This window comes from Triticum dicoccoides, chromosome 5B (genome assembly GCF_002162155.2).
Source record: "Triticum dicoccoides isolate Atlit2015 ecotype Zavitan chromosome 5B, WEW_v2.0, whole genome shotgun sequence".
Classification (NCBI taxonomy): domain Eukaryota; kingdom Viridiplantae; phylum Streptophyta; class Magnoliopsida; order Poales; family Poaceae; genus Triticum; species Triticum dicoccoides.
The window spans coordinates 596,523,895-596,536,256 of NC_041389.1; positions in this window are offsets into that span (position 1 = coordinate 596,523,895).

Consider the following 12,362-nt stretch of genomic DNA (forward strand, 5'->3'; position numbering starts at 1 on the left):
GCCGCCTCCCTCTCCCCTTCCTCCCCCTCGAGCGCCGCCTCCCACCCGAGCCCCGCCTCCCCCGCGAGCGCCACCTCCCTCGCCTCCTTCCCTAACCCTCGGAGCCGTCGGAGACTTAGAGCCTCGGCGCCGCCCCACGTCCACCAGGAGAGGAGGCCCCACGTCCACCAGGAGAGGAGGCCCGCGACCTCCCCGTCGTCTATCCCCGCCTCCCCCAAGCTCGTCGTCTCCGCCCTCCATCATCTCCACTCCGGCCACCACCTCATCGTGGTCAGGTAACCCTCCTCCCTCCGCCTCTCTTCTCCTCTCTTCCTCCTCTCCTCCCTCCAGGCCATGCCCTCTTCTTCTCTCTATTGCTAGGTTTAGGTCAAATCCCTCTCTAATTTAGGTCAAATTAGGTTCAAAAAATTGCTAATTTTGGTCAGCAACCCATCAGTTCTATGCTGAGAATGCCATGTAGATGCAATAATATTTTAATCATGATCAAATATAACTACACCCATAAACAGAACCATTATTTGCATAATATGTATGTGTTTCCCTCTTCAGTGAAGGGAATTAAATGGTCTAAACCACTTGCCTAGTGTGGTCAGTAACCCATGGCCAAGGGTCTTTCATTTTAGGCAGGCAAGAGCTTCAATCCAAAAGCATTTGTTGTGGACTCCACTCAAAAGCCATTACTCAAAGTTCAGCTAGCACTAAAAAGGCTACTCCTAGTAGAAGTGTTGAATTAAACAAAGTATTTCCACTGGAACAACTATGTATGTTTTCAGTGAGACAGTGCATGCTCTTTGTTTCGTGCAATCTAGTGTCCTACTGCCATCACAAAGTACATGACAAAACTAACAACACAGATGGCTTGTTGAAGTATCATAAGGTTATAGGATGATATTAAACAAAAGAAAACTATAAGCTAGGAATGAGTAGTCCTCTTTGAATCTCTTCAACCCAGCTTCTCTAGATGGTGTTATCCCTCTGAAATGCTTGTTGTATGGTTACGTCATGTTTATCTAGACTATATGTTATAAGAGCAAGTATAAGAGCAAAAGTTCAGTAGTGTGAATAAATCAGTACTAATTCATTTGCTAATCAAGATGTTTGATTGTTTTCCTCTTGTTGATTGTTTGGTCAAAGCTGTCATGTTCTATTCAGGTAGACAGAGCTGTATAGGATTGTTCAAAATATAAGGGCTGAGCTCAAGGAGCACAGCAGCAGCTGTCAGTAGTTACACACTTGCACTGCATCTATGATAGTTGGATGCAATATATTTCCTACTGTATTTGACTAGTGTTTAGGTCAACAGCAATCCATCATTTTTTTAGTTAACAGCAATCCATGATTTTTAGTTAACAGCAACCCATGATTTTTAGTTATAAGCAATCCATGATTTTTAGTTAACAGCAATCCATGATTTTTTGGCTGTTGGCTGCTGCTGTATGTTGCTACTGCTACTTGTTGGTGGGGCACTGGTGCTACTGCTAGTCTCCTACTTGTGCTGGATGTGCTACTGCTAGTCTGCTGCTCGTGTGTTGTTGTTAGTTACTTCGGTTGCTCGTTGGCTTCTGCTAGTGCTAGGCTGCTAGTAGTTCTGTAGTGTAGTTGCGGCTGCTAGTGCTAGGCTGCTAGCGTCCTCGCGGTGTTTTATGATCTGTTGTAAGGGTACTAATTGGTCTCTTCTGCTGCTTATCAAAGATGGTGGGAAGGAGCCACCGCCGCTCTGCCACACCGCAGTACGAGTTGGATGCTTCTGAGTTCTTCAGTATCATACTTGGGACTTCAGTATCATCCATGACGCAGGTATATAAAACAAGAGATCTCCCCTTCACCCATCTCATTATGATATCTGTTGTTTGCTACATCACTCATTGTCCCAAACTGCAGAGGCTGCCTGACAGTTTTATGAACATGTTGGGTGAAGATCCGCCAAATAATGTGAAGCTGCGACAGGCCGGCAGCGGGTTTCATTTTACCTAAGTTGGCTCTAATATGCTAACTTAGAGAGCTTATATGCTTAGTTTCCTATAGGTTAGCTCCAAAATAACTTATGTTAGCACAAAATGATCAAGTTTACATAATAAGCTTATAGTCTTCTTCTTATTCTTCTTATTCTTCTTCTAGTATTCTTGTAGTGTTCTTCTTCTTCTAGTATTCTTCTAGTCTTCTTCTTCTTCTTCTTCTAGTATTCTTCTAGTCTTCTTCTTCTTCTCTTCTTCTTCTTCTTCTTCTTCTTCTAACTTCTTGTTTATCATTTTGCAGATTTGATTTAATTCATGGAAGCTTGCGTGGATGGAGTGCTTCTTTTCCATTTGTGTTTTTATTTTGTATCAATGTGAAACTTTTGTGAATTGATGGATAACGGTGTTGGATGAACAATGTGAAACTTTTGTAATATGTAACGATGGAACTATGTGTTGGCTATGTATGTATATATGATGAAACTTGTGTGTTGGATATGATTTATAGCTGGCCAAACGGGCCGAGCTAAACAGGCCAGCCCGCGAGCACGCCGGCACGGCCCGCCGTGGGCCAGGCACGGCACGGGCTAAACGGGCCGTGCCCGGCACGCGGCACGCCTTGGGCCGTGCCTGGGCCTGGAGCCTGGGCACGCGGGCCGGCACGGCACGGCCCGTTTAATTTTTATATATATTTTTAGATTTATATATATATATACCTAAAATATAGCCCAATAGGCCTAAAAACCAGCCCAGCAGGCTGAAAGTGTGCAGCCCAGCGTGCTAAACGGGCCATCGGGCCGGCCCGTTTACTAATCAGGCCGTGCCTGGGCCAAGGAGCAGCGCCCGTGGGCCGGCACGACACGGCCCGGCTATTAAACGTGCCATGGCGGGCCGTGCCGGGCCAGGCACGATTAGCACAGGCCGGGCCGTGCCGTGCCGGGCCGGCCCGTTTGGCCAGGTCTGATATGATTGTTATATGGATGCTTGTTGTATATATATGTGTTGGATATCTCATATGTGAAATAGTGACCTGAGATTAAGAAAAAACGAAAAATAAAAATAAAAAAATTATTACTAATGGCGCACTTCCATGTGGTGTGCCATTAGTATACCAGATACTAATGGCGCATCTCTGGTGCGCCATTACTAAAATATTCTAATGGTGTGATGCTAGTGGCGCACCAGTAGTGCACCATTAGTAGGCAAAACTGGTGCGCCACTAGCATGCCTTTTCCTAGTAGTGTAAGTCACTCATGTCCTATTCATGAGCTTACTAGAGATCACCCCAATCTCATAGACTATGACCAGCAGTCGGGCTCACATAGGTGTGCTCCTCCAAAGATTGCTCTGTTGGATAGCATCTTGCTTACATAAGCTTTGGAACACATTAAGACAATAGTCACCCTACCATACAATATTGAGAGTATTGCATCTCCAACGGAGTCGGTTAGTATAGTTACTCTCCTCAGTTCACTACTGGCTTGTTTTTCCATGTCCTACTTCATGGTATCTCCGATCACATAGGTTGGGTTACCGCCATGGCAACTCATGTGGGTCGCATACCCATCTCCCACGATGCACTATCTATCACAACACGTGATAGCCCTTTTGTAAAGGGATCTGCCAGATTCTTAGCCGTATGGACATACTCCAACGCTATCACTCCGGAGTTTCTTAATTTTCTAACAGCTTTTAATCTCATTCTTATGTGTTTGTTGGACTTCATGTTGTCCTTTGAACTCTTCACCTTAGTGATGACAGTCTGATTGTCATCGTTCATAAGGATAGCCGGAACCGGTTTATCAACCAATGGCAAGTCCATCAAAAGATCTCGAAGCCATCCTGCTTCGACAACAGATGTGTCTAATGTTGTTAATTCTGCTTCCATTGTCGATCTCGTTAAGATCGTTTGCTTGCAAAACTTCCAGGAAACAGCGCCACCTCCAAGAGTAAACATATACCCAGTTGTGGCATTCATCTCATCAGCATTAGAGATCCAATTCGCATCACTATACCCTTCAAGTACCGACGGGTATCCGGTATAGGGAAGTCCATAGGTCATCGTACCTTTTAGATAGCGCATAACTCTTTCAATAGAATGACAATGTACATCACCCGGTTTGGAAACAAACCGTCTCACTTTGCTCACAGAAAACGCGATGTCAGGCCTCGTTGCGCTCGCTAGGTACATCAGTGAACCAATAATTTGAGAGTATCTTAGTTGATCTTTAGTTGCGCCTTCGAACTTTTGAATCAACACGCTAGGATCATATGGTGTTTGAGATGGTGTGCAATCCGAATATCCAAAGCGACTCAACACCTTCTCAACATAATGGGATTGCAGAAGTGTGATCCCACCCTCATTATCTATCAGTAGCTTGACGTTGAAGATAACATCATCCACACCAAAGTCCTTCATCTCAAAGTTCTGAGATAGAAACGACTTGACCTCCTCAATGACTTTGAGGTTTGTTTCAAATATTAGTATGTCGTCAACATACAAGCACAGTATAATCCCTTTGCCCCCACCATGGAGATAGTATACACATTTGTCAGCTTCATTAACAATGAAGCCAACAGATATCAGAGTTGTATTGAACTTATTATGCCATTGCTTAGGTGCTTGATTCAGGCCATATAAAGATTTCAGCAACCTACACACCTTTCTTTCCTGGCCATCTATCACAAAGCCATTTGGCGGTTGCATGTAGATTTCCTCGTTTAGCTCTCCATTCAGAAAAGTCGTCTTAACATCCATCTGGTGGACGAGAAGACCATGCGAGGCCGCCAACGAGAGGAATACTCAAATGGTGGTCAGTCTAGCCACAAGTGAATAAGTATCAAAGAAATATTCCTCTTCTTTCTGGTCATAGCCCTTGGCCACAAGCCTAGCTTTGTACTTTTCAATCGTACCATCGGGCCTAAGCTTCTTTTTGCACACCCACTTACATCCCAATGGTTTACAACCATAGGGATCCCATGTCCCGTTAGCCATGATGGAATACATCTTGCTACGAACCGCATCCTTCCAGTAGTCAGCTTCTGGAGAGGCATACACTTCTGAAATAGAAGTGGGAGTATCATCCGTGAGGTACGTGAAGAAATCATCACCAAAGGTCTTTGCAATCCTTTGTCTCTTGCCCCTACCAAGGGTTTCCTCGTCATCCTCCTCAAGATTATCATCATGTGTTCGTTCATAATATTTCATAGGAATGGCAGGCTCAGGAGTCTCCTCAGATTCCTGTCTAGAAGTGCTTTGCATATCTCTCATAGGAAAAATATCCTCAAAAAAGTAGCATCCTTAGACTCCATAATTATACCGACCTTCTGGTCAGGTACCTCAGATTTCAGTACTAGAATTCTATAGCCAACGTTGTTTTTAGCGTAGCCCAAATTAACGCAGCCCATGGTTTTTGGTCCAAGCTTATGCTTTTTGGGGATCGGCACATTGACTTTCGCCAAACAGCCCCAAGTACGCAAGTACGAGAGTGTTGTCCTTCTCTTTGCCCATTTCTCATAGGGAGTGATCTCATTGTCCTTTGTCAGAACTTTATTCAGGACATGACATGCCGTCAATATAGCCTCCACCCACCATGCTTTGGATAAACCCGATGTGTCTAATATGGCGTTAACCAAATCAGTTATAATACGGTTTTTCTGCTCGGCAACCCCGTTTGACTGGGATGAATAGGGAGGCGTCCTCTCATGAATAATGTCGTGTTTCGCACAAAAAGAATTAAACTCACTCAAGAAGTACTCTCCACCATGATCTGATCAGACTCATTTAATTTTCTTTTCAAGTTGATTCTCAACTTCTGCCTTATAGATTTTAAAGTAGTGTAGAGCCTCATCTTTAGTATTAACAGATATACATAGCAATATCTAGTGGAATCATTTATCAATGTCATGAAGTATTTCTTTTCACCTTTAGTCAACACACCATTCATCTCACAAAGATCAGAATGTATGAGTTCTAATGGTGCCAAGTGTCTCTCCTCCGCAACCTTGTGAGGCTGGCGAGGTTGCTTAGCTTGCACACATGGAAGGCACTTAGAACCTTTGGCTAAAGTGAAACTCGGGATTAAATCCAACTTAGCTAGCTGTGTCATAACATCGAAACTAATGTGACAAAGACGTGAATGCCAAACTTCAGATTCATTAACACTTGAATGAATATGGTTCACGACTTTATTACAAAAAATCAGCGAGGGAAAGGTGGAACATCCCTCCGCTCTCATAACCTTTTCCAACAAATAGTCCATATTTAGTAACTAATTTATTGGGCTCGAAGACCAACTTAAACCCTTCTCTACATAGAAGGGAGCCACTAACAAGGTTCTTCTTGATGGCAGGGACATGTTGCACGTTCTTCAGCTGCACTATCCTTCCCGAAGTAAACTTCAGATCGACCGTGGCAACACCATCGCGCCATTCCCCATCAATACGGACTTGTGGCCTGTGACCTGGTAAAAACAAAACAATGAAATGTCAGCACATACATGAATGCCTGCACCTGTGTCCACCCACCAATCGGTGGGCTGAAACGCTAAAAAATAGTAAATAAATTACCGTACCCAGAGGCACCATTCTCATTGTTGCACATAATCATGTTGATGGACTTGGAGTCCTGTCCTGACTTCTTAAACTTGTTTGGGCACTTGTTGGCCCAATGTTCAACCGAACCACAAGTAAAGCAGCCCTCATCCTTCTTGTTCTTCTTGAAGGACTTCTTACCCTTCTTCTTAAAGTCGGTATACTGTTTGACACCATTTTCCCCTTGGGCTTGTGGAGTTGAAGTTCCTCTGGTTCACCATGTTGGTGACAGAAGTCCCTTCGGCCCCTTTTCTGTGCGAGTCCTTTGCCCTCGAATTCAATGACATCCTCCACAGAGAATTCACGCCTCTGATGTTTCAGAGTGGTGGCAAAGTTCCTCCAGGAATTAGGGAGCTTAGCGATTATGTAGCCCGCGACAAACTTGCTCGGGAAAACACACTTCAGAAGCTCAAGCTCCTTAACGATGCATATTATCTCATGAGATTGCTCCAATACAGGACGGTTCTCAACCATCTTGTAATCGTGGAACTGCTCTATAATATACATCTCGCTCCCTGCATCGGTAGCCCCGAACTTAGATTCGAGCGCCTCCCACAAGTCCTTGGCGACATGCACATGTAAGTATGCGTCGACCAATTTATCTCCGATCAAGCTAAGAACTGCTCCGAGAAACACAATGGTGGCCTCCCTGAATGCCTTCTCCTGTTCAGGAGCAATCGTTCCCGTGGAGACACCAGTGACCCAGAACACATTCATAGCCGTGATCCATAAAGTGGTCTTTGTCTGCCAACGCTTAAAGTACATACTGGTAAACTTATCCGGTTTCAGTGTAGCGGCAAAGCCACTTGCCGAAAAATTCCTACACATAATAGGTTTTTAGATTGTTGAGTAAATAGGCAATTTTTCGACTAATTTAATCCATAGATAAATCACTATCATGACATTGATTAAATTGACGACATACTGACTCTGATCTAAACATGCACGTACTAAGCAAATAATAGATAAATCTACACATACTGCTAGTACTGCTAATGCGAAAATAAACAAGAGCGAGATAAACGTGTTATACCCTCCAGTAGGCCAGGCAGAAGCCACGACGGCGGTGACAGCAACAGCGGCATCCTTGGCGGCCTTCTTGTCGTCCTCGATCTTCTCAGCGGCGGCACATTCAGCGTCGGTGGACATGGTGATGATGAAGACGATGCAGACGTAGAGGAAGTAGTGGATCAGAGGCGAGCAGTTGCGTAGTCGTGGTGAGGCGGGCGGCGGAGGAGGAGTGCGCGAGGGCCTCTTCTCTTCTCAAGCTCCAATAGCATGTAGAAGAGAAACCCTTATAAGGAGGTCCAACTCCTCTTCCGCTTGCGGGGTGGGACTAAACTTCCCACCTCCACCAAGTGTCAAATAAACTCACATGGGCCCTTAAAGATTTTCAGAAATTGCTATATGGGCCTAAAGTCCATCTCAAATTTCAGTAGTTATGATGCACTCTTCAAAGGAGCGGTAGACTGAGCTCGTAGAACAACTCTAGCAGAGTCGTCAAAATTGTTGCCTTCAAATCGATTTGGAGGCCGCTCCTTTTTTTAGGGTGCATACCCTACGTGTAGACTCAGAATCGCTAAAAAGGACAACCTTCAAATTTTACAACGTGTGGTATCCACTCGTGAGTGGGATATATTATCTTCATTTTATGCTCCGAATCCCACCAATATGTATCTCACCTTGAGTGGATCTACCCCACCCTCCTTCCCGGCAAAGTCCTCCACCTCCTCCCTAACGAACTCCTCCGCCCTCTCCTCGATGAGACCTTCCCGGTGAGGTACACCTTCCTGGCCGAGCTCCTCCATGGCCTACTGCGCGTTAACCACCTACCAGTTACGGAACACACCAGCGCATACTGAGTGCTAGTGGCCCCACGTGGAAGCAGCCATCACTATTGGGTCCTCTCGGGCTTGGAACATGCAGCGAGGGAGAAGAGGGCGACTTGGTGCGGGTGTCCAATATGCCAGAGGTGAGTCGCATCATGAAGGTCACGGCTGTGGATGAACCTGCAACAGGGAAGAGCCACGCAACAGCGGAAGAGCTCAAACTTTGGTGGTGGTAGAGCTAAGTTTCCAATGTGGCACTCGATTTCCATCGACTGCGCTTGATTCCACGACTTTTGATGGTGGGGTGGTTTATGGAAATTTACCTCCTTACATGTCTAGAAAACTGTAAGTGCATCCAGTCCCTTGTTTTACCGAGTGTACACATGTGTTAAGTCCCTATAGATTTGGTTTAACCGAAAACGACGCCTTAAAATATTGAGGAAACATTGAAGTCTTCATACACTAGTAGAAAACAGGGCTAACGTTCGGGCCTGGCCAGCCCATTAGTCCTGGTTCTTCAAGAACCGGGACCCATGAGGGGTATTAGACCCGGTTCGCGAGCCCAGGGGGCCGGCCGGGGCCTCGTGGGAATTGGTCCCAGTTCGTATGGAACCATTTGTCCCGGTTCCAGGCACAGACCGGGACCAATGGTCCTCGCTCCTGGCCCACAATCATTGGTCCTGCTTCGTGCCTGGAACCGGGACAGAAGGGGTGGCTTTAGTTCCGGTTCATGCCATGAACTGGGACAAATAACTTGCCTATATATACCCACCGCCACGGCAGAGCACTCCACAGTGCTCTGTTTTTTCAAGCCGGCGAGGGGAGGGCATTTGGGTGCTCTAGTTCACCTCCTATGCACATGAGGTGTTCGATGAAATGCCCGAGCCACACTAGTTAAGCTTTCTCCTCTCGAAACTCGACCTCCGAGCTCCATTTTCAACGAGATTTGTCTAGATTTAGCGGTCCGTCACGCCTCGTCCCCATCTTCACCACCGTCAATCGCCCGCGCCGATCTCGTCGCCGGCACCACTCTGGTGAGCCTCTTGTTCTTATCTTCTTTCTGAAAGAAAAAAAATTCTTACTTCAGATAGATACTTGTCTAATTTTATTACTTTTATTATTCCTTGTTATTATATAGTGTGATGGTTTTGGTATCCGCCCCCGTCGGCCCTCGTCCTGTCTATGATTCAGATGTGGTATATATTATCTTTTCATAACTATTTGGTTCATTTATTGTTTATGACAATTATGCTGACCAATGTGACATGGATTTTCTTTATCTAGGAGGTTGTTGAACCGGAAATTTCAACCGACCCTATTGTCGAGAGGTTAAATTTAGTTGAAGAAGAAAACAATTACTTGAAGGGAAAAATAAGAAAAATTGAGGAGAAGATGATATTGGAGTTGCATGTTGCGGATGTCGTCGATGATCACAAGATCAAGATGGATTCAATGCGGTTGAAGATTAAAAAGATTAGAAAATATGCCATTCATACCGAGGCTTGGTATCATTATGCAGTTGGATCAGTTGTTACCTTGGTTGCGATTATGATCGCATTGGTTGTTGCATTGAAATGTTTTACATAATTTCAATGTATGGTTTAATTAGATACCCTGGAGAGTTATATGTTGTTCAATGAGAACTATGTATTTTGGTTTTAATGCTCTGGAGAACTATGTATGTACTTTGGTTTCAGAGTTCATTTCAGATGCTTTTCAACTTCATGGTCTTATAGCTCAAAATAATCAGTAAATGCATGAAAAATAACAAATGTAGTTAGAAAGGGTTGTAAATTGATGATGTGGCTTTTAATGGTGCATTTTTAACACAGAAAAACAATGGAGTTCAAATAAGTTCCAAAAAATGAAATCCCTTTGTAACAGACGAGTTTCCGTATGAAACCCTGATACTTCGAAAAAGATTGCCTGTTTTGTACACGAAGTGAATCCAATTTTTGCCGTAACCCTCTCTACTTTCTCGCACATGCTATGTGGGTGAAATGATGATACCATGCCAACTTGGAACCTTTTCAGAGTTCATTTCAAATGCTTTTCAATTTCATGGTCTTATAGGTCAAAATAATCAGTAAATGCATGAAAAATAACTAATGAAGTCAGAAAGGGTTGTAAATTGATGATGTGGCTTTGAATGGTGCATTTTGAACACAGAAAAACTACGGAGTTCAAATAAGTCCAAAAAATGAAATCCATTTGTAATAGACGAGTTTCCGTATGAAACTGTGATACTTCGAAAGAGATTGTCCGTTTTGTACACGAAGTGCATCCAGTTTTTGCCGTAACCTTCTCTACTTTCTCGCACATGCTATGTGGGTGAAATGATGATACCATGCCAACTTGGAACCTTTTCAGAGTTCATTTCAAATGCTTTTCAACTTCATGGTCTTATAGGTCAAAATAATCAGTAAATGCATGAAAAATAGCAAATGAAGTCGGAAAGGGTTGTAAATTGATGATGTGGCTTTGAATGGTGCATTTTGAACACAGAAAAAGTATGGAGTTCAAATAAGTTCCAAAAAAATGAAATCCCTTTGTAACAGATGAGTTTCCGTATGAAACCCTGATACTTCGAAAGAGATTGCCCGTTTTGTACACGAAGTGCATCCAGTTTTGCCGTAACCCTCTCTACTTTCTCGCACATGCTATGTGGGTGAAATGATGATACCATGCCAACTTGGAACCCTTTCAGAGTTCATTTCAAATGCTTTTCAATTTCATGGTCTTATAGGTCAAAATAATCAGTAAATGCAAGAAAAATAACTAATGAAGTCAGAAAGGGTTGTAAATTGATGATGTGGCTTTGAATGGTGCATTTTGAACACGGAAAAACAATGGAGTTCAAATAAGTTCAAAAAAATGAAATTCCTTTGTAACAGGAAAAAGAATCACTCAAAATATATTTTTATAATGAAGTTATTCATAAACTAGTGATTCACACAAATTTCAAAGAATTAAAATTTAAACTATTCAAATTTGGAAACTAATGGAGTAACAGAAAGATTATAATTATTCTGAGCTAAAAGCAAAAAGAATAAAAAACATAAAGCAAAAATCAGAAGAAAAAATAAATAATTCAAAAAACAAAAAAAATACTGGAAAAAAAATAAAAAAACCGCCTAATAGGCCACACAGCCTGCATACGAATAGAAACCCATATGTACATGGGCCAGGATGCAGGCCCGCAGGCCCAATAGGCCCAACACGGCAGTGTCAAGGGTAGGCAACTAATGCCTGCATATTAGAGAGGAGCTCAGCACCTGAGCTGCAACGTAGCTTATAAACAGGTGCTGAGCTCTCTCAGCTAGCGAGGTGGGACTAAACATCCCACCGCACCGCGTTAGCACAAGGCCTTTGGTCCCGGTTGGTGCCACCAACCGGGACTAAAGGTATGCATTGGTCCCGGTTGGTGGCACCAACCGGTACTAATGACATCCCTTTAGTCCCGGTTGGTGCCACCAACCGGGACTAAAGGTCTCTGCTTCCCGCCCTTTGGGCTGCTGAAAAGAGGCCTTTGGTCCCGGTTGGTGGCCCCAACTGGGACTAATGCACCCTTTAGTCCCGGTTCGTGGCACCAACCGGTACTAAAGGCTTTGCTATATAAGTTCACACTTAGGAATTTTTCACTCTCATCTCGCAGTTGCCGCCCCCGACGACGCCGACGACATCGACGCCGCCAAGCTGCCCCGACGCCGCCCGCCGCCCCCGCTGTCATCGTCGCCGTCGCTCCCACCGTCGTCGTCGCCCGCGCCCTCGCCGTTGCCCGCTCCCCTGCCCCGACGCGCGCTGCCCCGGCCCACCCCCGTCGTCGTCGTCGCCGTCGCCCCCTACCCCGAGCGCGCGCCCACTACCCCAACACCGTCATCGTCGCCGACCCCGCGCTCCTCCTCACTTGGTCCGGCCGGCGCCATAGCATTTTTTTTCATATATATATGCTTATTTTTTTCATATGTATATGCTTGTTTTTCAT